This window comes from Pelodiscus sinensis, chromosome 10 (genome assembly GCF_052426305.1).
Source record: "Pelodiscus sinensis isolate ZL-2025 chromosome 10, ASM5242630v1, whole genome shotgun sequence".
Lineage (NCBI taxonomy): Eukaryota > Metazoa > Chordata > Testudines > Trionychidae > Pelodiscus > Pelodiscus sinensis.
In genome coordinates this window covers 6,095,001-6,120,924 of record NC_143061.1, presented here as the reverse complement: position 1 = coordinate 6,120,924, position 25,924 = coordinate 6,095,001, and positions in this window count along the sequence as shown.

Genomic DNA, 25,924 nt, shown 5'->3' with positions numbered 1-25,924 from the left:
TGGCCTCAGCCTAACCCCCGGGGTTGGAACATCACCTCTGCCCTGGTACACACAACCCAGAGACTCAGCCCTGGCTCTTTAAGTGCTCAGCACCCAAGATGAGCCAAGACGGCAGTACAGCTCGACACCCGGCCGCTCCCAATGGCATAAGTTTCAAATGTCCCTTCCCAGTAGAAGCCTGGATCAACATGCAGTTGAGTGTGCACTCAGGCATGTCAGTCATAAGAGACTTCCAATTGAGGGGGGGAAGGTTAGGGGACCCATGAATACAGATGCACACATCTGCAGGTAGCAGGTTCAAACCAAACCAAAGGAAGTCTTTCTTCACGCAGCGCACAGTCAACCTGTGGAACTCCTTGCCAAATGATGTTGTGAAGACCAGACTATAACAGGTTCAAAAAAGAACTAGATACATTCATGGAGGTGAGGTCCATCAATGGTTATTAGCCAGGATGGGTAGGAATGGTGTCCCTAGTCTCTGCCAGGGGCTGGAAATGGATGACAGGGAGGGATCACTGGATGGTTACCTGTTTCTGTTCACTCCTGGCCGCTGTTGGAAGACAGGACACTGGGCTAGATGGACCTTTTGTCTGACCCAGTCTGGCTGCACTTATGTTTTTACATACATGTATGTACATCCTGACATGTGTCGCCGGATTTCAGACACGTCTTTTGTTCAGCTTTAGAGCAAAGAAGAGCCTCATCTGAAATGATAAAACACTGCAGGCAATTAAATCCACAGGGCAAACTGCAACGGACTTTAAACAAGGCTCCAGTGTTTCCAGCTGCAACAGCAGCTACAGTCTAAGGAGGGACTGTCCCCCCATTTTCCTTTGGGGGTGTGTGTAAGTTCAGTGCTGCTTAAATGTGCCTGGCTTCATGCTCGCAGACACATACTCACCTGCCCATGTGTGCGTGTACGCACTCAGATACCCACCCACAGACACGTGCGCACTTAAATACCCACATGAACACACACGCACACAGCCACAGTCATACACACAGCTCTACACGCACCCTAGAAGACAGGACACTGGGCTAGATGGTCATCGCAGCTTTCTTGCGCAAGAGTATCCATGCAGTGTGGACGCTCTCTTGCGCAAAAGCACATGGCTTTTGCGATGTGCTTTGAGGTGTGGACGTGCTCTTGCGCAAGAAATTTTTGCGTAGACACTCGTGCGCAAAAGGCTTCTTGCACAAGAAGCAGGTAGTGTAGACGTAGCCGAGGCGACGCAGGGGGATATGATAGAGGTCTATAAAATCATGATTGGTGTGGAAAAAGGGAATAAGGAAAAGTGATTTACTTGTTCCCATAGTATAAGAACTAGGGGTCACCAAATGAAATTAATAGGCAGCAGATTTAAAACAAACAAAAGGAAGTTTTTCTTTTGTGCAAAAACTTCTTGCGCAAGAGCATGTCCACACCTCAAAGCCCATCGCAAAAGCCATGTGCTTTTGTGCAAGAGAGCGTCCACACTGCATGACAGCGGTTTTCAGGTATCTAAAAGGGTGTCATATGGAGGAGGGAGAAAAATTGTTCTCCTTAGCCTCTGAGGATAGGACAAGAAGCAATGGGCTTAAACTGCAGCAAGGGAGGTTGAGGTTGGACATTAGGAAAAAGTTCCTACCTGTCAGGGTGGTAAAACACTGGAATAAATTGCCAAGGGAGATTGTGAAATTTCCATCACTGGAGATATTTAAGAGCAGGTTGGATAGACATCTCTCAGGGATGGTCTAGACAGCGCTTGGTCCTGCTGTGAGGGCAGGGGACAGGACTCGATGACCTCGCGAGGGCCCTTCCAGTTCTAGTGTTCTGTGATTCTATGAGGGTTCAAAGAAGGGCTAGATACATTCACGGAGGTTGGGTCCATCGATGGCTCTGAGCCAGGATGGGTAGGAATGGTGTCCCCAGCCTCAGTTTGTCTGGAAATGAGCGACAGGGAAGGGATCACATGGGGATTCCCTGTTGTGTTCCCTCCCTGTGGGGCACCTGGCAGTGGCCACTGTGGGCAGCCAGGACGCTGGGCTAGAAGGATCTTTGGTCTGACCCAGTGTGGCCGTTCTTATGTTCATGGTGCACTTGCAGCTGTGTGTGCTGCGCATTGTCTCTGGGGGGGCCTCAGCTGCCCACTCCCCCTACGCAGGCTCAGCACTAAGGCTCTGGTGACCCCCAGCCTCCAGCTTCCCCTACCCATGGGCTCTGGTAGCCCCCATCCCCCAGCTGCACCCCAGGCTGTGCCCAGCCCCCACTCACCAGGCAGGGGCGAGCAGCAGGAGCATAGGCAGGAGCACAGAGCAGCTGCATAGCAGAGGTTTCACCTTCAAAGGACCATTTGTCTCCCTGCCGCCTGCTGCTCCTTCTGGGTCCTTTGGCCGGCACTTGCGCCCTTCACACCGCCCGCAGCTCCTGCCTGGGGGGTGCAGGTGAGGTGAGCCGCCCTCCCTGCTCTCATGGTTGCCAGCTCTCCCAAACGGCCTGGGTGCTGTTGCAGCAAATGGCTCCCAGTCCAGCCGATCCTGGAGAGCTGGCAACCCTACCTCCGCCCCCCCAGCTTCTTCCCCCACATTCCCCCCACAGAGGGACTGGTTTCCCACGGCGTGGTCCCCCGTGGTAGGAACAGCCCAGTTAGGAACCATTAGAAGAGGGGTCTCAAACTCACAGCCCACGGGCCGTCTACAACGTGGATCATTTTCACAATCTGGCTGGGGAGTCCCAGCAACCCAGGGATGTGTGTGTCCATCGCAGTCCTCCATACCCGCCTCTTTCTACCACTGCCCCGTCCTCTGTCCCCCACGGGAAGTGTGTGAATGCGACCTGCTTGCCTGTGGCTCCTGTGTGTGTGGGGGGGGGGACACCGACTGCTGCTGCCACCTCCCATCAGTAATTCCTGAGGATGCATCCCTTGGAGGATGGGGTGCAATGGGGGGGAGAGGGCAGGGTGGTGGCTGGAAGGGCAGGACTTAGGAGACAGATATGCCCCCCGTCTAGCTGCTGAGACTCCTGGATTGCAAAAACGCTCTGGTCCGGTGTCTGTGACCCCTTCATTAGAAAGAGAAAGGTAACAGGACAGGAAAATACCATATGGCGTCTACATCACGCCATGGTATGCCAACATCTGGAATACTGCGTGCAGAACTGGCCGCCCCATCTCAAAAAAGATATTTTAGAATTGGAAAAGACGCAGAGAAGAGCAGCAAAAACAAGTCGGGTGGCGGACAGCTCCCATCGGAGGAGAGATTAAAAGACTGGGACTTCTCAGCTTGGAAAAGAGACTAAGAGGGGATGTGATAAAGGTCTGTAACGACTTGACTGGTGTGGGGAAAGTGACTAAGGAAGTGCTAGTTACTCCTTCCCATAACCCGAGAACTCGGGGTCACCCAATGAAATTAATAAGCAGCAGGTTTCAAACGAGGAAAAGGAAGTGCTTCTTCATACCACACACAGTCATCTTGTGAAACTCGCTGCCGGAGGATGTTGTGAAGGCTTAAACTATAACCGTTCAAAGAAGAGCCAGCTAAACTCAGGCGGGCTAGATCCATGAACGGCTCTTAGCCAAGATGGCCAGAGATGCCGCCCGTGCTCTGAGTGACACTAAGTAGCCTGGATTGGCCGGGAGCTGGCAGCGAAGGACGGGGAATGGATCACTGGATAATTGCTCTATTCTGTTCATTCCCTAGAGCACTAGCCACAGTCGGGAGACAGGACACTGGGCTAGATGGACCTTTGGACTGACCCAGTATCCTAAGATGACTTCTGTGGAGTTACTCCTCAGCTACATAAGGCTGCTGATGCAGGGGGAGGCGGGATAAGGGGTGGGAGCAACAAGGGGTAGCTGCCCTAGGGCCTGATGATTTAGGGCTGAGGGCTTCCAGCCTCAGCAGCGGCTAGAGCCCTAGGCCCAGAACCGCTGCTGGAGCCCTGGGCAGCACAGGCCAGCCCCCAGCCCTGCTCCTCCTACCCAAGGCCTGCCCCTTCTCGAGGCCCGGAGCCACTCCCCGCTTGCCCAGGGTCCTGGCAACTCGGTGAGCAGTCCTGCATCTACATGAGCACGAGCAAGCGTGGGATCCGCCGAGGAAACCTAGACCCACAGACACCTCTTAGCTAAACATGTCACGGTGACTCCGTGGGCCGGCCAGCCCTTGTTCACTATTGGGGGCCTGATCCTGACTCACACGAGTCATCCGTGCGTGCACACGTCGCCCCATCACTTCCTGGGGCCATTCTAGCGAGGAAGGGTTTGACAAACCAGGTCCACGGGCCAAAGCCTTAAGATGTGACGTGTGATGCTCGGTGCTTGCGGGAAACACCAGGCCTCTGGAAGGCCTCTCGGATCCGTCCGCTCGTCTGGAAACCTTGGCCTTGTGTCTGGCTGCCACTGTGGTCGGTGTATGTTACACTAACGGTGCTAGGTAGAATGCAGCAGCATCCCCCACCTGTCTACACAGTCCCCACCCTGGGCGGCGGGTACGCTAGGCTGGGGAAGGCATTGCGTTCCCAAACCGCCAGCCTGGCCCCGGCCACACTCCACCCCCCAGAATGCCTGCTGTAGGCATACTGGGGGTGCAGCGCTGGGGGTGAAGCCGGGGGCTTGCCTCTCCCAGCCCTACCTTTACCAACCACCTGTGGTCCCCACCCCAAAGAGCCACCTGTGCACACAGGGACAGCGGGGGAGCGGAAGGTGCCGTCCTGGCAGAGGGCTTGGTGCCCGGCTTGGCAGTTACTCATTTGCTTTCTGTCTTTTAAGTTAAAGACACTACATTCCCCTCCCGCACAGCCTCCTTCTGCCCCTCCCCAAAGCAATCCCCGGTGCCCTTAGTCGGGGGGTGATCGGTGCAGCCCCTGCTCCAGAAACACCGGTCCCTGGTGCGGCACGAAGCCCAGCAGAACGCATTCCAGCTCAGCTGGGAGCTACAGGCTTTGGGGGAAGGGAGGGTTCTCTGGCCTCGTTAAGCTGGAGCCCGGACTGGGTGATTATAATGGATATTCCAAACTTAAATTCTATTCATCTCACCCAGCCCCGCAGGCCAGATACCCTGCCCCCATCCCACGGGCAGAATTCTGCCCCCAGCTGGCTGGCCTCCTCTTCCTTCCCCACGAGTCCCAGCAATGCCCGGGGGGGTGTTCCCATGGAAAGGATTCCCCGGGAGCAAGGAGCGGAGCTAACCCCCCCCCCCACGCTCTCCTGGTTGCTGGTTGGCTCACTCGGTAAGCTCTCCCGCTGTGCTCAGCAGCTCACCCAGGGCCATGCACTGGGGGGATGGACCGTGTTGGGAGGCAGCCGGTGTTTCCTGCTGACATGACCACGGGGCTGTGTCTGCCGGCTGGCGCTCAGCACCGGCTCCATTGGGAAGCCGAGCAGGGACTCTTGCTAGCCAAGCAGCTAGGAAGGAATCACATCCCTTTAGCCAAGCCGCTTGAGGCCCTACCGGCCCAGTCTCTGCTGGCCACCTTGGCAGATCCTTCGGGAAGCAGGCCACAAACATTCACCCCTTGCCATAAATCCCCCGGTCAGTTTGCACCTGGGCCCTCGGCTCTGGCTCGGGGGTCCCGTTCTGCTCTCCCGGCACCCGAGCGGCAAACATTTCCCAAGGCAGTTTGGGGTCTCCCCGCCCCCACTGGGCTGAGCCCCGAGTCCTTGTGCAGCGTCACGGGGTTGGGGGTGGGGGGTTAACAGATGCTGGAGGGAAGGGGACGGGGAATCATCCTCCAAAGCAACCCCCCAGGCCAGTGCAGGCCCCCCCCCTTTGGCAGGAAAGGGAAGGGGCTCCGCAGCGGCTGTGGCTGTGGCTGTGGCTGTGGCTGGGTTTCCGAGCGCGCAGGTCAAACCCGGCTCTTTAGACGGCTGCCAGCGCAGCGGGTAACGGCCGCAGGGCCGAGCCGTGTGGGGGGGCAAGCCGGGAGTGGGGGGGGAGGCGCTTGCCGGCGCAGAACGTGCGGTTACAGCTGTGCACGCTTACCCCCCCCCCCCAAGCCTGCTTGTGAGAGGGTAAAGGGGATGGGGGCAGGCAGCTGGCGAGGGACCACGGCTTGGGCCTACAAGGCCTGCCTCCCAGCCCCGGCCCGGCGAGGGGCTTCCCTGAGCCGGGGCAACCTGGCAGCCAGCCCCAGCAACCGAGGGGCTGGGGGACTCCCAGGCAGAGAGCAGCGTCATTGTCATGCAGAGAGCCGCCGGCCCTGATTTTACTGCAGCCCCGCAGGGAGTCCTGCCGGCCCCCTCGTCTGGCTGGCGTGTAGCCCCCACATAGCAGGCCGCAGGCTGAGGCGCTGGGATCTGCCGCACAATAGCCCCGGCAAGCAAGAGGCCTTTGATTTGCCCTTTTATGCGCTTCTTTATTTTCGTGGCCAACCAGTCCCAGGCGGGGAAGCCCCGAATGCACCGGCCGATGCCCCCCAAGCTTGGGATTCCCGTGTGCTGAGCTGCAGCGCCTGCGTGGCAGCGCTCAGATCCCTCCACGTATCACTGGCGCCCAGTGCCCACAACGCTTAGCTCAGCCAATAAAACTGTGCTTGGAGCAGGCCCACTCCCGAGTCCCCAGTGCGCTTTTCCTAACCCCAGGGATTTCTAAAGCACCTTTCATTCCAGGGCTCTTCACAATCCACGGAGACCGTGTTATACCCCACCAAAATGCAGCCACCTCTGGGGGAGAGGCGCAGCAGTGGTTTAACCACGCTCCAGAACACTGTCATCTGTCACCGTGCCAACCAAAGGCCTCAATCCGGACTGGGCACGATGCTTCACAAACACACAAGACAAGTCCTTGTGCCAGAGAGGGCTCATTGCGGTCTCTGCTGGCTCCCTCCCACTGGCGCTAGGCGCTTTGCCAGATGTTTACCCCGAACCCAGGTTTCCTTTTTTGTGCTTCCTTCTCTCAGCTGCCTCCCCGTGACGGCTGATGGGACAACCTGCCAGACACCACCCCGGAGCGCAGGGCCAGGCATAGGAACAGAATGAACGCGCCGGTCCCCCCGTGGATGCTGGAGTCCATCTATCCATGTATAACCCACAGCGCTTTCTGAAAGAGCCTTTTAGTTGATGCTTTTAGCAAATGGAACCGTTGGGCGGGTGGAGAGCTGCATGTTTGGGCAGGCGGTTTCTGGCAAGAGGAGGCCGTGATGAGAACGATCTTCCATTTACTGTCTCTCGCACCTTTCATGTCAGCGGGTCCCAAAGCACTTTACCGACGGCCCTAATGGGGCAGCCGAAACACACGCACACTCGGGCGCTGCTGCGCACGGCACCCCTCACGGACACCAGGCCTGAGTGCAGCAGACCGGAGGCTGCGTGGACCCTTTTCACGTGGCTTCGGCCGGTTTGTTCTGGTGCAGCCTCCGTCCATCGTGAGCAGGCTTAAACGGAACCGAATGAAGAGGCTCATGACCAGATTGAGAGGATCCACACTGCTCTTTTGCACCAGTTTGAACTGCTCCAGTTTGAAACTGGTTTAAGTGAAACCTTCTTTGTGCAAATGAGGCCACAAGTACAAAGGAATCGCTGCCCCCACTGCGGCGAGACGTCCATACGGGGGAGGGAGGACATGGACAGGAAGCAAAGCACAATTCTCTGTGCAACTGAAAGTAGCAGGGGAGCTGAGGCAGCACCTTCTGTCTGTGGAATCATTCACACCCATGTCTGCCATATGCTCCATAACTAGATGCAGCACCCCCACACCAGCGCCCGGGGTCCAGCTGCAGGTCCCATGTGCCGCGCAGGGGTTCTGCTGCCGGCCACACACGCCATGTTCCTGGCTGCCGCCCTGCATGCTGTGGTCCCATTTCGAGCCCCGCCCGCCGGGAGCCTCTGCTGCCAGCCCATGTGCCGGGTTCCCGGCTGCTGCCCGGCGTGCCGGGTTCCTGGATGTTTCCCGGTGTGCCAGGGGCTCTGCTCCTGGCCCTGATGCTTTCCCCAATGTCCTTTTTGGGCCGGTTGCAGTCAGGACAAGGAAGCTGCTCTTTGGAGGCAGCAACTTGCCTCCTTTAGCTCTCTCATCCTGCAGCTCCTAGGTGCCACCACCCGGCTCCTAGGAGGCTCCCAATCCCAGGGCACGGCTGCTCAGCCATCTGCCCACAAGCCAGCACAAATGCTGCCTCCTTCAGCTCCGCTACTAAAGCAGGAGCTAGCCCCCAAGGACCGGCACTGGGCACTGCGTTGCCATATTGCACCGAGTACGAGACACAAGCCTGAGAGCACCGGGGCCCACATCCACGTGGAATGAAGTGGTCGTCTGCAGGGAAATACAGCGGCGACGTTCCCAGGGAGGAAATTGGGCTGTGGGTTGCAGCTTCCCCGGATCTGATGCGACCTCCTTTTACGGTGGGGGGATGTAATATTTCCCAGGATCTTCCCAGAGCCTGGATAGCAAGTGCAGCCCTGGACGAGACACTGATGGGTGCCATCTATACCCGGATCCGGGGTGATCAGAGACCAGGGGAAGGGGCACAAGAGACAGATGGCAGCTGTAGTACAGGGGTGGCCTGAACCCTGCCCCTGGGGCGCCATGGTGACGAGGGTGGCATAAAGGCCTAGCTAGCTGCCTATGCCCCCCTAGACCAGCTGCCCAAATCCTGCTGGCAGCAGGACCCTACTTCCATACCTGGTCCCACTATTGCCGGCCGGTCACATACTGTCACTGGAGCCTGGTTTCAGGGATACGTCTTGTGCTCCCCAGCCAGGCCCATCTCCAGCTGTGCTCCCTCCCCTTCAACCCACCCTCCTCCCCTTATCTGGCTACTGCTGGGCCTTGGTTTTCCTGGTGTCCCAGGGCCTGTCCCCCGCTTCTTTCTGTGCAGATCTTCCTTCCTTGTACATGGTCGGAGGCTACGGGAACTGTGGGGCTCGGAGCAAGCACAGAGTCTGATCCCCCACATCCGGCTCTGCCGGGGTCCCTCTGTCCTGATCCCCAGCCACCTGTGTCCTGGGCTCCCCACACTTAGCTCTGACAGTGTCCCTCCCCCTGTCCCACAGCCCCCTGCTAGCGCTGCCCTGGGGCTCCCGGACCAAAGATGTCCCTCTGGCTGCCTGTGGAGCGGTTCTGCAGTGTAGACACATCTGCGCTGAGAGCAAGGCCGGAGTCGCCAGTTAATTTCCACCCGGGAGCTAGGCCTGCCCAGGCAGCTGTGCAGGTGAAAGGGGAGGGGCTGGGGGCAGTGGTGCACCAAGGAGCAGGGAAGAACTTAGGAGGGGCTCCTACGAAAGAGGTGGAGGGGAGGGCAGGAGAGGCTGGAAAAGGCTAGTGGAGCAAAGGGGAGCAGGGCCCTTGGTTACCAGGCACCAAACTCAGGTAGCGCAGGGGCCACAGAGGCATAGAATCATATTATAGAACGCTAGAACTGGAAGGGACCTTGAGGGGGCATCAAGTCCAGCCCCCCGCCCTCACGGCAGGACCAAGCACCATCTAGATCATCCCTGACAGGAGTCTGTCCAACCTGCTCTTAAATATCTCCAGAGATGGAGATTCCACAACCCCCTAGGTAATTTATTCCAGTGTTTAACCAGCCTGACAGTTAGGAAGTTTTTCCTAATGTCCAACCTAAACCTCCCTTGCTGCAGTTTAAGCCCCTTGCTGCTTGTCCTATTCTCAGAGGCCTTCCTCCTTTTAGATAGTTGAAAACTGCTCTCCTGTCCCCTCTCAATCTTCTCTTTTCTAAACGAAACAAACCCAATTCCTTCAGCCTTGCCTCAGAGCTCATGTGCTCTAGACTGTTGATCACTTTTGTTCCTCTTCTCTGGACCGTCTCCAATTTTTCCGCATCTTTCCTGAAATGTGGTGCCCAGAACTGGAGACAATCCTCCGACTGCGGCCTGACCGGCGCAGAGCAGAGCGGAAGAACGACTTCGGTCTTGCTCACAACCCTCCTGTGAATGCCTCCCAGAATCACGCTGGCTTTTTTTGCAACAGTGTCACACGGCTGACTCACATTTCGCGTGTGGTCCACTATGACCCCTAGATCCTTTTCTGTAGGACTCTGCTGGCATCTGAACCCCAAGCCAGCTTTTCAGCTCGGGCTCCCTGGCTGCTCCCCAGGGACGTAGATTGCTGGGCCCTGGAAGGCACCCAAGCGGGGGGGCTGTGTTCTGCTTGCCCAGCGACTGACGGGGCTGCCTCAGGAATGGCAGGGGAGCTGGGGCCACGGCTGCTGGGCAGAGCCAGTGGAAACCTGCCCGGCCCTAGTGAGGCCTTGGCCACTTATGTCGCCCGTCTGGGAGGAGCCAGTCCCCTGTGCTGGTGCCCTTGGCATCACCTTAAGTGCCCCTCTCTGCCTCCCAGCCAGTCTGCTCCTGCTGGGAGACGGTCCCTCCCACATTGGACCCAAACCTGCCACTTCCTCTCCGCCCCCAGCCAGGCCCTGACGCTCCCCCCCCCCCCCGCAGTGCCCTCACTCGCTCCCCGCCACTGCCGCGTGGGCCAGCCCCTCTCCTCTCCCCCACTCTCCCTGCTCTGCCCTTTCGGTTGTCACACCTGGGCTTTCCTCTAAGCCCAAATTTGGTGACACTGAGTCAACCCTTGACTCTCCTCCCCAGGCCACAGGGAGACACCTGGGAGGGGCCTCCCAAGCCAAACATCCGCTCCCGGCTGGCGCGTGCCGGTCCAGCCATGCTTCCTTCTGCAGGTAGGCCTGCTCCGCTAGGCTCCGCCAAACTCCCCCCCCAACGTTCCCCCTTCGCAAACGCTCCCCGTTCTGTTCTGCCTGCACCTCTTGTGCAGCTGCGGCTCAGCATTGCCTTTGATGTGCAAGATCAAAGAGAGGGGTGTGTGTGTGTGTGTGTGTGTGTGTGTGTGTGTGTGTGTGTGTGTGTGATTGCCAGTCCCTCTGAACAGCCGTGGGGCAGCGCAGGGTGGACCCGGGCCCGGGGAAATGTCTCAGCGCAGGGCGATTCCCTGCCTCGAACGGCTTCTTAGCACGGTGCCCTGCTGCACGCACCCGAAGCGTCTGCGTTTCCAGCCAAAGGGGAAGGGGGGTGCGTGAAGGTGACGGGGTAAACCTGCCCCACAACTGTGAACAATCCCGCCCTGATCGGAGGAGACAGAATATGGCGACCAAAGCGCCAACCCCACGGCTGCGCTGGGACTGGAGCACTGGGGGGGAAAATGAAGGGTAGTGACTGAGCAGCCTCTGCAGCGCGCCTCTCAGCGCCTCTCGCCCACCACGATCGGCTGCTCTGGAGGGCAGGGCGCACTCAGGGGAGGGGACAGGACAGGGTGGGAAAAGACAGGATGGGGGTGGTGCGGGGGTGGTGCAGAGGTGGGAGGGGTAAGGCAGGACAAGGGTGGGGCTTTGGGGGAAGGGGTGGAGTGGGGGCAAGGCCTGGGGCAGACGAGGGCTCAAGCCCCTCTCCCCAGCTTATTAGAAAGTCATTGCCTCTGCATGGCGAACATTCAAGAGAGGCTGGAAAGCGAGTGGAGGTGGATAATGGGAAGGGAGCAAAGGGACACAGAATAAGGAACCATTTGGGAGACACGGGCAGGCCACGGATATTTCCCCTCCTTCGTTGCCAGGGAGACACAGGTGTCAAGGGCAGAAGGCAGCATTCTGAGCACCGAGTCTGACCACCTGCCTGGATGGCAGCCTCTCCCGCCCTGCCCATCGCTCACGACGGAACTAGAGGAGCCCTTTTCAAAGGGCCGCCCGTCAGGGTACAAGAACGGGCGGGCCGTTCCGTGAGACTGAACGGCAATCCGTTTCCAATGGAAAGGAGCTCCTGTGCCAGGCGTGGTCAGCCTGTGGAACTCCCTGCCACTTGAGAAACCTGAGATCTAGAACCTCGAAGGCTCAGCCCATTGTGTGACTAGCGAGAGCATCTCTGGGAAAACAAAAGTTACGTGGGATTTAAGCCCCCACTACAGGGCCACAGAAAGGGCTGGGGTGTGTGGAATTTACCTTAGGGGCTGGTTATTCCATAACTCCCCCCGGCACCTGCCATTGCGACCCGGGCTGCTAGCAGAGACAGGATGCTGGACGAGAGGGTCCGGCAATTCCTCTCCTCAGGCGTGCAGAGCCCAGCACACCACGCTCCCTCGCTGTCTGAGCACTGTGCATCCCACGGCACGGAGTGCGGGTCCCAGCCTCCCTCTCAGAGCCACAGAAGAGACCGAAGGCCCCACACGCGATGTGCCCAGCACCAGTGTTCAAGAGTCCCAGTCCCAGCGGGCAGAGAGGGCTCCCCCTCCTTTACGGTCTGTCACACCGCATCACCGCAATACATAGGAGACAGGGCCTGCTTGAGCAGCCAGGACACCCCCAGACCAAGGGTGCTCAGGGGCCATGAGGACCAGACGGCTGGACTTTCAGGCCTCGATTCAACGGCAGGATTCAGAGCCTCGTCTGGAGTTCCCTCCGGTGCAGCGTCTTGGCTTCGCTCGCTTGAACAGGCTGCTGCCGGCTCGCCCCTGGAGGGTGCCCTTCCCCCAGCCCCTCTGGCGTGCATTCGTGCATTACTCTCCTCCAGCCACGCTCGCCACTGTAGCGGCCTCCCTCAGAGCCGCGCCGATCTGCCACTGAATAATGGATGTGGCGAGTCTGCGCCACATGCCCTCCTCCGCGGCAGCAGCATCGGGGGGTTCGCGCCGACCCTCCAGCTTACATCCCCCCGCATTTGTTAGCCGAGCGCTACGGGTTGGTTCTCGACCTGCCGCTTATGGGCAGGCAGCTTGTGGCCAGGAACTGAGATGCGGCAGGCGTGAGGCGGGGTGGCGGCTGGCGACGCGCTATTGCTTGGGTTCGTGCTTGGACAGGGGTTACTCTTCGGATCAGGTTTCTGGCCGGCGCGTTGCGGGTCGTTTTGGCTGATCTCAGCTGTCCTGGCAGCAAAGTCAACTCTTAGACCAGCTGCCTGAGCAGAACTGAGCCAAGGACGTCAGGCCGGAGCCCACGGAATGTGTAGCTATGCCCAGGGCCGTCCCGAGAGGGGCGCGGAGCCTGGGGCAACCCCTCCCCCTCAAGCTAACCCCCCCCCCCAGGCCCCGTCCTAACCCCCTTTCCCCCTTCCCCGTGCAACATGGCCCAGGGGATTACAGGGGTCTGGCGTGGTGGTGGCAGCAGGTATCACCCCCACCCCTGCACTCACCAAGCCTGCCCAGCTTCTCTGCTTCCCACCACCATGGAGAAGTGGGGTGCAGTGAGCCAGGAGAGGGTGGGACAGAGCAGGCTGCTGGGCCACTCCAGCTCCCACCGCCTGGATGATGAGGGGTGGTGACCCCTGCTGCTGCTGCCCCAGACGCCCTGTAATTCCCGGGTCCCTCCCAGCCACTGGATGGTTGGAGCAGTCGCCACGGGGCCCCCAAAAGTGCAGGGTTGGGACGGCTGCACCCGATTTGTCCTATGGATGGGACAGCTCTGGCTATGCCAGGCCCACCCATCATGAGTTAAAATCTCCATTTGGATCCGAGGGGGCTGGAGGGTGAATCTTGGCGGTGTTCAGTAGTTTAAGAAGCAGCCTTTGGGGCATGGCATTTGCTGGCATCCAGCTACAGCTGTGCCTCAGTTTCCCTTCTGGGTATGGTGCAAACACACCCCAAACACCTGTCCTCCCAGACAATCTGCTGTCCATACACCGTATCCCCCAATACTTGGACAGGAAACTCCTGTGGGTTTCCCCAGCTGCTTACTTGTTTACAAATAGCTCCTCCTTCCATGTGTCAGAGAGCCTCAAGTTGTGCTCTTAGCTTGCAGGGGTTCGAGGCAGAGGGAATCCTCTTCCAGGCCTCCCCTGGCCTCCCCAGGGGCAGACGTCCTAAGCTGCTTTCCCCAGGTTTCTCACCTCACTAAGGAAGTGGTCTGGCTTTTATTCCCCTTCCCCCTTCCCCACAATTCCTTGCTTCCAACCCACAAGTCTAATGGCACCTACACAGCAAGTCCTAGATTTCCATGGGGGAGAAGGGAGGGGGTCAGACAGGTCAGAACTGGGACTTGAACTTCTGTTAACTGGTTAGTCGCATGGGGAGCCTCTGACATGCAGGGCTGAGTCTGGGAGAAGGGTGAGCCAGAACTGGGAGCATCTGTTCCCATTACCTCGAGCCAGGGGGATCTGGGGATGATGGGACCCAGGGAGGAGCCACCCCCTTTGTGCCAAACCAAAAATCACTCCCAGCAGGTCCTGTTGCTAGACTCCTGGCAGCATTTTGTCAGAGATTGCAAATTTCAAAGGGGCCATCAGAGGAGCAGAGCTGCAAAGGGGGATCCCTCCTTGCAAAATTGTTCATGTTAGGTGGGGAGTCTCATCCCGAAGCGGGGAGGAAATATTAGAATCCGGATGGAAAAGAAAGGTTTCATTTCGGAAGAACTGAGATGGAATATTTCTGCTTCTGCGGCACTTGGAGGCGGCTCTTGTTAATTTCAGGGAAAATGACAATAGTCTTCCAAGCTTGGTGTGGAGAGGAGGACAGCCCGGATGCTCTCCCTCCCTGCCACGCACCCAGCTCTGAGAGCCGGAGAGATGCTGGGTGGGGGAGGCAGGTGCGGAGTCGCTGTGCCTCTCGGTCCCCGGGGGTTTGACAAAAGTGTCATTGCATCTGTACTAAGTCTGGACAAAACATCACACTCTGCCAAATGGGCATTTCTCAGCAAAACAACGCTGCCTCGGAAAATTTCAGACCTGCTCTAACCGGGAGTTAGAATGTCCAACTCCCGTTGCCATTCGGCACTCACGGGGATCTCCTCGCGGAACTCAAGGAGCCAGGATCCGGCCGGTGCGAACGAGGCCCCAAACTCCCAGAATCTCCTATGAAAACCCCTGCCCCAAATGAGCACAGAATATCACCACTGCAGGTGGATTCTTTAATTGACAGCCCCTCTAGTGACTCTGTCATGGCCTTCCCAGCTGGGGAGTCAGTGCGGAGTGGAGGGGGAGTCTCCCAGCAATTTGGCCCCAGCGGAATGAGAGCTCCAGTCAGAGGTTGATAATTTGCTGATACTCCAGGTGCATCAGGCTGGGTCTCTTGTGGACCAGGGCTCTCAGCAGCAGCCTCAGTGCAGGTCGGTTTCAATGGAGTTGCGCCGATATTCCTGGGAGGGGAATTGGGGCCATGCAGTAGCACATCGCAAAGTCCTCTCTGTCTCCTGTGTCCAGGTTCTTCCCAGACCCACCTTTCGGACTTTCTTGCTCCCCCTGTTCAGACCAAGGACAGACCAGCTCATTGCTGGGGGGAGGGAGGAGAGGAGCGGAGGGTGGGACTTCACAACTATCAGCCAATCAGGCTGCAGACGGGCTTTCACCTCTTTACAGACTGCAGCCTTATTGGGTGAAAAGCTGGAGCGCCTTGCTAGGGCATGGGAGCGTGCGTGGCTGGTCCCCTGGGACCTTGGCATTGCCCTAGGAGGGGCTTTTCCTCTCTGGAGGGTGGCAGGAACTTTCTGCCTGTTAAACAGACTGATCTGGACTCTGCTGGCTGCTCCGTGCGGGTGGGTCTGGACTAAGGGAGAGGCTCTGGATTGTGACCCCTGCCAGTGAGCACAATTGTGGCTTCTTTCCATCACTTCCCCAACTCTCTCCTCTTCCCCTCCCTCTCCTTTCAGGGTTTCTTAAGGGCTGAGCGCAGAGCTGCAAAACCAGGGCATTCATCCAGCTCACCTAATTGCTGGTTATTGTCCTGGTCCCCGGTGCCTAATTAAATAGAGCAGGAGGAAAGCCCAGGAGAAGCCGTTGCCAGGCTCACAACCAAACTCCTGTGTGCGCGCACCCTGATGGGCACACCTGTGCATGGGTTTGATACACACCGGCGGCTGCAGGGACACCGGGGGTCACATGGTGCCCGGCTTGGAGGGCAAACCCGGGACCACACGTGGCACTCATGTGACTGGACTGCAGTGCTCCGGAGAGGAGAATTATGCGCTATTAGAGCAATAATCATACAGCTACATGCCTGCGAACAGATACCCAGGTTAATGCACGCCAGCCACGCTGTAAAATGACTCCCCTGTGGCAGGATTTGCGAGAGAGCATCTCACCTGTTAGGCTGGGCCCTCAGTTGTTCCAGGATCTCAGATCTCCAGGAATAGCAGGGACACTGACAGAGGGAATGCAATGCTTGTCCTGAAATAAAAGAAGCTGCCCCATGGCCAGGCCTGAGGGGTACTTGTGACAGTGCATGGCAAGGCCCAGGACATGTCTACGAAGTGGGGGGACGGTCTATGGGCAAATGGGGTGGCAGATGGGCCAAGCGTGGGTTTTATTATCAGTGAGAAAGCCATCCACAGCTGAGTCCTCACAGCAAAGATGGCTCTCATTGAGTTCTGTTCCTCCTGGCTGAATCAGGACAGGGAGCCAGTCTGCTAGTTTCTCCATGTTATTTTGCTCCAGTCGATGTGTGAAAGAAAGTGTGTGTAAGTGTGAGTGCGCGTGTGAAAGAAAGTGTGTGATTGTGCAATGTGAAAGTGTGTGTAAGTGTGAGTGCGCATGTGAAAGAAAGTGTGTGAGTGTGTGTGCAATGTGAAAGTGTGTGTAAGTGTGAGTGCGCATGTGAAAGAAAGTGTGTGTGATTGTGCAATGTGAAAGTGTGTGTAAGTGTGAGTGCGCATGTGAAAGAAAGTGTGTGTGAGATTGTGCAATGTGAAAGTGTGTATAAGTGTGAGTGTGCGTGTGAAAGAAAGTGTGTGTGCAATGTGAAAGTGTGTAAGTGCGCATGTGAAAGTGTGTGAGCGTGCATGTGAAAGAGTGCATGAGTATGAGTGCATGTGTGAAAGAAAGTGTGAGTGTGCATGCACGTGTGAAAGTGTGTGAGTGTGAAAGAAAGTGTGAGTGTGCATGCACATGTGAAAGTGTGTGAGTGTGAAAGTGCGTGAGTGCACATATGAAAGAAAGTGTGAGTGTGCATGCACATGTGAAAGTGTGGAAGTGTGTGTGTGCACGTGATAGAAAGTGTGTGTGAGTGTGCGTGCATGCGTGTGTGAAAGAGTATGTGAGTAAGTGTGCATGTGTGTGTGGGGGGGGTCTTTTCTGAAATCTCCCCCCACCACTCTAGCCCTGATGCAGTGAATAGTGATGGCGCTGGGTGCTCTAATGTAGACGCAGCTCAATTGGTTTTAACCCGTGCCATCTGCCGGCTCAGAGCAGGATTGAAATGCCTGGGCCCTGTTTACACTGGTGCCTGGGCCATTTCTGCCCCCGTAGCGCTGCATTGGCGCTGGGGTTTGATCCAGCTCAGAGTGCAAGCAGAGGAAGAACTCCCAAGGACGTCAATGGGCTTACATAGCAGGGTTGCACTGACCCCGCGCACTGCACTGCCCCCTGGTGGAACAGTGTGACCTCGCTGAGCACTCTCAGTTGTCCTGCATCAGCTGAGCCAACAGAGTGCTCCAGCCAGGCAGCGGCTGTGCTGTGACCTGCCAAACCCCAGCCCTGGTGCTGTGAAAAATGACCAGCCACCGTGGCCTCTGGGGGTGAGCACTTGGCTCCTTCTTGGGAGGAGCAACCCAAACATCTCGCAAAAACGGAAGCTCAGAACCCTGCTTCATAAACCGAGCCGTGAAGTATGCCTGGAGCGGCATTTAGGATGGTTTCCTCCGTGCTGCAATGGGAACTGCGGCAGATTTAGTACAGTGAAGGGCAGGGTGTCTGGTTTCACTAGTCTTCCTGTCAGTGCCTCCAGCTGTACCACGCAGCGAGATGAAACACACTCAATCTGTGCGGCCTGGCTGAGTGATGACTAAGGGGGATAGGATGACTTTCCACCCGCACTGGGGAAAAGCTACATACTGTCATAAATCCATGTCATAAAACTTTGCTGCTTGCAGTGCCCAGTCAGAACTTGCGTCCGCTTGCTTGAAAAGCTCAGATCTTGACCCCTCAGGTAAAAGAGAATCACTCTTAGTGGTACGGGGCCAATGACACACAGACAGGCAGTTCTGATCTCATCCACTAGAGGGCAGTAGAGCACAGCCACATTAGTCAGTGTATTGCAACACTAAGGACAGAGAACAATTGTTCAGAGAGGACCCCTGGGAAACAAACAGGAATAAAGCTAAGCAGGGGAGAATTGGAAAATATAAGCTGGCTGTCAAGAGGAGCTGTTGTAACTTATCTTAGCAATTAGGAGAGTTTCTGGGAGAGAGGGAATGACCTTATTGCTTGCATTACAGCTGCTCCCTGACTTACGGCCACCTCCACTTACGACCATCCTCACTTCTGACCAAAGCAGTCGTAAATGCAGATCCGAGTTACGAATGGCGATCTGCGCTTACGAACAGCGCGGTCGCCATGTAACTCTATGGGATCCGAGTGACGAAAAGTTCGAGTTACGGACCAAGTGTAGGTCTGTAACTCGGAGAGTGGCTGTACTTAAAACCAGGCAAGATATATGTGGATACAATGGAGGGAACAATCCTACAGTGACTCTGTGATTTGTTAATAGGTCTTCTCCACCTTCCATTTCTGTGATTCTACAGGCTACGCCAAAATTCCCAACAGCTATCCCTCTGCCTCTCTGTATTGACGGGGCTCCCTAGTAGGGAAGAAATCCATGAGGTGTAACTTGCTCTTCATTTACACTAGATACCCCAGGCCTGGAACAGAGGTGGTCAAACAGCATGCCCGTCAGCCTGGCATTGAGGATTCTCAGCTCAACACCAATGCTCGGTTCCCAGAGAGCTGCTCTACCTCTGATTTGACTCCAGTCACAGATCGAGACAGGGAGCAAACTCTCCTGCTGCTCCCCCCACGCTGTCTACCCAGAAGTTTTGGGCAACTAACACGAACCTCCTGCATGTCTTCCCGAGACTGAACATTTGCTCGCACCCCGAGAAAAAGCCTGAAGACTGAATAACAGCAAAAAATGCTCCTCAACTGCAACTTGCGCCAGTGCTTGAGACTTTAATGGGCCATGTCGTTAGGTGTCCAGGTGCTTTTCTGTGTTCCTAACAGCACTGGGGAAATCCTGCACTTGTCTCCCTATAAAAAACGTGGATGGGTAGCTCAAGCAGTCGCATGCGTGCTTACAGCTCAGACCGGCACGGATCCAAAGTGGCAGTTGTTGCATTTGCATAACTCCTCCTCCCTCATTAAACAAAAACAAAACAGCCAGCCCCGGTCGTCTTTCCTTTTATCGTAAGCCGACATACTCGGGTTCCTCTCTGAGAAAGCCCGGACATAGGCTGCAGTCTGCTGCCACCTCTGTAATCTCCACGCCCCTGCCCTCTCTCTTCCCCGGGTGCGGATAAAGGCTCCCTGGCCGCCGGCCTGCCTCCTTCCTTCCTGTCATTCACATCTGCCTCTGTCGGCTTTCCGGCTGCGGTGGGGCCCTGGGGTCATGGGGCGGCGCTTTGGGCGCTAACCGCCAGCCGGTGCCAGGGACGGGCACCCAGTGGATTGAGGCTGGTTCTGGGGGTTGTGGAATGCTCCGACTCCAATGGGGATGCTTCGCCACTCACAGGGGGTGCCAGGACAGGAGGGCCCAGTGGTGCCAGTCAGGCCCATCCCAGGAGGTGTGGATGGGAGAAGGCAGCATGGGGCCACCGGAGCTGAATACTCAACCGGCAATTTCAAGCATCCTGAGGGAGCCTCCAAGGGGGTGGGGGGTCCCTTGGCAGAGTCTCCAAAAAGGATCTGAGACCAGGGGTGGCTCCCAGGAACAAAGCTTGAGTCCTTCGCTTATATGGGCCTGGCCTCGGTTGGGGCTGAAGCCCCGTCGTGGGGGGCAACACAGGCTGCGGAGAGCCCCGCCTGAAGGCCAGAGCTGAGGAGGAGTGGGCAGGAAAAGCATCTTTTTCAGGGCTCCGCTGAGCAAACTTGGCAGGGGCTGGCTGTGAGACTGATCCTGGGAGCCCACAACGCCACTGGGACAAGAGTTGCTTTTCGGAACCGCGCTGGCGTTGTAAGTGGCTCGTGCCTCAGTTTCCCCATCTGCAACAAGGGGATGATAGCAACTGCCCCCGCCCCACTCTCTGCCACAGGCCTTGTGAGGCACCACGAGAGCTGGCACCACCGGGGCAGGGGGCTTTGGGCATGCTAAGGGTGATTATACCTAAAGACATCCAGTCTCAGCGGCTAGCGTGGCTCCTAGGCACAAGGCGGAGAGAAGCCGGTGGCGGAGCTGAGCAGAATGCACGGCACCCCATGCCGGAGGCAGCTGTCGAGCAGGCCCAGTGCAACATCCCCACATGGGTGTGAGGCTCCCGGCTGGGGAGAGGCTGAAGGGAGTGCGGACAGAGCCGGCCTTTGCTCAAGTGTCTGGACCTCTCCTGGGTGACGGGGAGGGGACCTGATGAGCCTTTTCTAAAATTTGAAGAGGAAAAGATGCTGCCAGTTGGCTGGGAGGCAGGAGCTGCTGCTGGCCAGGCCTCCCCCCTCCCTCGCTCAGCAACAGAGACCCCTCACTCTGCCTCGGGCCCTCCCCTTCCTGCCAGCTGCAGGGGCAGCATAGAAGGGAGTCTGGGTTCCCTCACAAGTGTTTCCTTCATGCAGGGGATGAGGGGGGTCCAGGGCTGTTCTGCCTTCTTGCCCTACACATGCACTGATTCACAACCGCACAACACACACACAAGCGATGACACACGCACACAAGCCTCCAGCTGACACAGACACACAGGCATTCCCAAACACTACCCCTCCCCCCCCCAAGAGCACTGACTCACAAATGCACCTACCCACTCCCTCCCTCCTATACGCACCCCCCCCCCCCGCACGTGCACAAACACCCACCCGCACGCCGGCAGAGGCATGGATATAATTAGCTAGTTCCTGTTCTAACAGACTCACTGCCCCAGCGACCTGTAGCCTATAATTTCGCCCTGCCCTGTGTGAGGCACTAACGGTGACGGGCTGCAGGCAGGCAAACACCCCAGGCACAATCCCAGAGAACAGCCGGGGAATGGCTCTGAGGTCGAAAACACCTGTTAAAGGGACATAGGATGTGGAATTGGGTGGGGCACACGGGAGAGTGATGTTTTCCGACCCCCCCCCCCCCCCGGAACGTTATTAGGACTTTGCTTATTTTTTAAGTTGGGGTGTGTGTGTGTGTGTGTGTGTGTGTGTGAACACTAAGGTCCCCTTGCCTTAACCCTTTCCTTTCCCAGGAGAACTGACTTTTCAAGCCCTTCAGGCCGAACAGAAGGCAGCCAGGCAGCAAAGGCATTTCTGTGACAGTCCCTTCTGCCCAGCAAAGGGGAGAAACCTTTTGAACAAGCCCCTGCAACAGCCCAGACCTCACACTTCGCTGTCACTGTGGGGCTCTGAAGCTGAGGTGTGTCTCATCCTAGTAGGAGACTCAAACAAACCATTTTCTTGCAGGGCCTACATTGGAGGGAGCGGGGGGGTGGGGGGGGGTGTTCTCCTTCCCTAGCACAAATACCTCTCGAAGGGACACAGCCCTGTTACATGAAGAACTCCTGCTAAAGGCAGGCAGGGAACAAGGTCTAGAGTAGGGCAACGCATGGGCCAGGCCCAAAATCCCAGCTTATGAGGTTTTCTCCCACGTCTGGGAAGGAGTGTGGCTCAGTGGTCGGAGCAATGCACCTGGGAGTCAGGACTTTGGGGGTCTGTTCCTGGCTCTGCCACGGACTCTGTGTGCCGCTTGGGAAGGCGGCTTGCCTGCCCCGTGCCTCAGTTTCCCACTCTGCAAAAGAGGGCTAAATAACTAAAGCCAAGTATGTGAAGAAGGACTTAACAAGAGAGAGGAACTCAGCAGGGCTGCCCAAATGGGGGGGCAAGTGGGGCATGTGCCCCAGGCCCTCGGCCCCACAGGAGCTCCCGTGAGAATGTCTGAGACAGGGCGTGCCAGGAAGGGGCCCCCAAAATTGCTTTGCCCCAGGCCCCCTAGAACTCAGCACAGACCATCTGGGCTCAGTCAGCTGAGTGCCCCTTTAATCCTTCTGCGGGGAGAGCTCCTCTCTGCTGAGTTGTGGGCAAAGAGAAAAGCCAGCTCGCGACAGGGGCTCCTTCTGCTCACTGTCCAGCTTGGCTCCTAGGTGCTGCCAGCAGAACTCTGCTCACCCCCGGGGTTCACACTGTGGCTGGGTTTGGGCCCTGGTCTGCCCAGGATCCTAGCCAGCCTAGCTGAGGCCGAGGGGATCAGGATCAGGGCCAGACTAGACAAGCCAATGACCGGATATGCCATCCTCAGACATTCGCCCTCATTGCTATCCAGAAAGTGCCTCTGTGCCAGGCCGGTGTAACCTATTTATCTGGAAGTCTTGTGGCACCTTATAGACTAACAGATTTCTCGGGGCATAAGGTTTTGTGGGCAAAGACCCACTTTGTCAGATGCATCTGAGGAAGTGGGTCTGTGCCCACGAAAGCTTATGCTCCAATACATCCACGAGTCTATAAAGTGCCACAGGACTTCTCGGTGTTCTTGCAGATTCCGACTAACATGGCTACCCCTCTGATACCTATTTAGCTGGGTTTTTCATGCCCCAGTGAAGATCCATGGACAGTTCTCAGCCACCGGCACGCCCTCGCTCAAGGACCAGAGCTGCTCCTGGGCCAGAATTCCAAGTAAAGGATTGGCAGAGACAGTGTGTGTGTGTGTGTGTGTGTGTGTGTGTGAGGGGGGGGGGGAGAGGGTGGGCAGGGAAGGGAATGGATTAATCAGTACAAAAGCACCCCCTGCTGGCCGGCTGGAAGATGGCATCCACCAGAGGGGGGTAGCACTACAATTCACAGGTATTTTTCCCTCTCTCTCCCTCCCCCTTCTTTTCCCCTTTATAAATTCTGGGTTGCTGGTTTTTTCCTCCCTCTCCAGCTCATCTGAGGAAGTGGGTTTTGCCCACGAAAGCTCCCCATGCTATATATTTTAGCTAGTCTCTGGGGCTACGGAACTACTCATCGTTTTTAAAGTCTGCAGACTAACACGGCTCTCTGAGGCGATGTCTAGACTGCAGAGTTCAATGGGAAAAACATTATGTTTTTCCGATGTCCTTTCGAAAGAGGTTTTCTGAAAGTTGGCACGTCCACACGGCGCCCCATGTCGGGCAAACCTGCTCTTTCGACACATGCCTTCTTCCTCGGAGAACGAGGTTTACAGGGGTGGCGAACGAGCGCGTCCGCTTGTTTGAAATTGTTTTCTGGAAACACGGACGCGTTCCTTGGACACGGCATTGCTTGTCCAGGATACCGGAGGGAGGTATCCCGGAAAAGCGCTGCTGTCCAGACAGAGCCTGAGACTCCTGGGAGAGGGGTGTGGATCAGAACCAGGAAGGGATGGCCCAGGGAGGACGGGGGCAGAAAAGCAAGGGACAGAACGGCCCCTGGCAGCACAAGGGAGCAGCTGGCTGACTGACTCAATGTCTCTCTGTCCGGGAGTAAAGAAGTGTTTGTTCTCTCAGTGTCAGCACCCTGTCGGGCCTGGCATTCGCTCGCTTTTTCCACAGGAGGTTTGTGGTTTCCAAGCTAGAGAGGCCTTTCCTGTCTGATCCTGTGTGTGGGTACCCGGCAGGGCATGTCTATAAATTTCTGTGCATGTGTGTCTCCCCGTGCAGGTGCCTGCAGGTGTGGGGAGGCGCCATGTGCACACGTGGGCATGCGTGTGCGTGGACTGTGTGTTTTCACTCCCCCCCCCTTTCTTTTATGTCTTTCCCTGCTTCCTCTGAGCAGCTCCACAGAGCCAGCAAGAAGGAGCAGCCCTGCTCCGGACTAGCCAATCAGCGTGCAGTGGGGGCCGGGAAGATTGGAACATGTGCCTTTAAAACCAGAGCCTTTTGTCTGGCAAAGCCCTGCCTGGTAATGAACATGAGCCTGTGCAGACCCAAGGAGCTGCCTCTGCCTGGAGCCGGTTCCTGTGCAGGCGTGGGACAGGTCTGGAGACACAGCCCACGGGAGAGGAGAGATCCCGGCCGGGGGAGGACCCCTGCACAAAGGGGGGGCTGCCGGCTAAGGACAGACATCTCTGCCTCTGCTCTGGTGGCTTTAAAAAGCTCTCTGCAGGTATTTCTGATCATCCCAATAAACAGCGGGACGTTCCCCCCCAATCTCTTGTCTTTCGGGGCGAGCTAGCGTTTTCTTCATGTGGTGCCCAGACAGATGCTTGTTTTTGTAGGGTCTTTTTTTTTTTTGGAGGGCTGGAAACGTTTCATTCCCATAGGCTTGCGCGTGGGGTCAGTGGGGTATTGCCAGGGCATTGGGAGGGCTGGGCAGCTGGCTTGTGAGCTCCCAGCGGCTCAGCAGCGCCTGGCTTGTCTGCGCGATGCATTGTTGTTCTCTGTGCAGCCGGAGGGTGGCAGGGCCCTTTGCAGGCCTCCAGCAAATGGCAAGGCCCTGCCCCAGCGAGCTTCCTTGTGAAATGACCATTTATATTCTGAAGAGGGGCAGAGGGGGAAAGCGGCGAGCACTCCGGGAGCAGTGGCGGCTGTTTGCACAGTGTTATTGTATGGTCACTGCACAGCTGGGGGATGTCCCTGGGGGGTGTTATTGGAGGGTCACACCCCAAGGGCAGGGGCTGCAGTGAGACAGCGGGTCACCCCTCTGCAAGCCAGTATCCACGGCCAGAGGCCGACTGCCTGGCCGGCTGTGGCCGTGTCCTGGGTCTCTGGCACATTGCTCTGTATTAACTCTGTGAAGCTCTCAACACCCCACGGCCGCCGCTCGGCCGCTTCCCAGTGCAGCTGGACACTGAGAAGGGAGCCGGACCTGCCGCCAGCCGCTGGGTATGCAATGGCTTGGCCAAGCAGCTGCCCAGACAGCAGCTCTGCCCCCTTCTTCCCCCTGTGACCTCCAACTCCCGCCAGCCCAGGGAACGTGTCCAGCCGGATCGTGAGGGCTGCCTGCTCCTGGAACGCTGCCTGCCAGCACGGGGCAATCCCAGATTCGCTGCCTGCTGCAGGCTGCGTCCTGCTCCCTCCCTCTCCAGAGAGCCAATGTCCCCTTCGCCCAGGCATGGCTTTCCCAGCCCGCAGTGCACCCGTGGCGGGGGTAGTCCGTCCATCCAAGCGAGTCAGTCAGCCCCCTGGGAATGACATGAACGAAGAGGCCAGACAGTCCCTCCCACTGCAGAGCAGACGGCCCCTGAGCTAGCAGCAAACTCCCCCTTTTCCCGGGGGCTCCAACGGCCTCCTAAGCTGAGCTTGGCTGGCCTGCAGAACCTCTCCTGCCCTGGCCGGCTGGTCCCTCTCCAGCCACGCCCACGGCCTCCCGCGGGCAGAGCCAAGGAGCCGTGGGGCAGCTGCAGGCCGGGATGTGCCGTCTGTCGTTGGGGTCAGGCCCCAGAGCTTGCTTTTCCACCGAGAGCCATAGGATCCCTCCCCCGGCCTCGCCTGCGTCCTCCCCCCATCACGCTGCGGGGGCCTCCAGCCGCACGCCAGGAACAGGGATGGATCGGAGGGAAAGGGAGCAGGCTCAGGGGAGGCGCTCGCCAGCCGTGGGGCATTGGCTGGCCCGTGCGAACTGCATGGGGGCCGCGGAGCGGGTCAGGGGAGCGGTGACCTCCTACCCATGGGGGCAGGCTGACCCCCTTGTGGCCGACTCAGTAGAGAGGCCGTGGAGGAACCAGCCACATCTCTCCTGGAGGCAGGATCCCGTCCCCCAAGGCAGGACACTGGCGTGGGCTGCCAAACGCCACAGCCCACCCTGGCTCTGCGGGTCCGTCCAGCTCCATCCAGCACTGCCTTCTTGGGCGGGGGGAGCCCCCTACGCTGTGGCTGATCCCCAGCGGGTTGGGGCGGGGGCCTGCTGCAGCTCAGAAACTGACCCAGGTCGGTCAGTTGCACATGCAGACCGAGCATCCAGCCAGGTGGTCTGTGCCCTGCTCTGCCTCCCAGCTGACTGCTGACCGCACTGGCCTGGGCCGGCACCGAGCCCTGGCTGGTAGGCACAGCAGGCGGCAAAGGACTGAGTAGTGTTAGGAAGGCACGGAGATATTCAGGAGAAAGCAGTGGCCTAGCCACAGGACCGGGGGCCAGGAACGCCTGCGCTCCAATCCCAGCTCTGCCTTTGCGGCCTGGGGCAAGTCATGGCGCTGCTCTGTGCCTCAGTTTCCCCCAACATACTTGCCACCCAGTGTG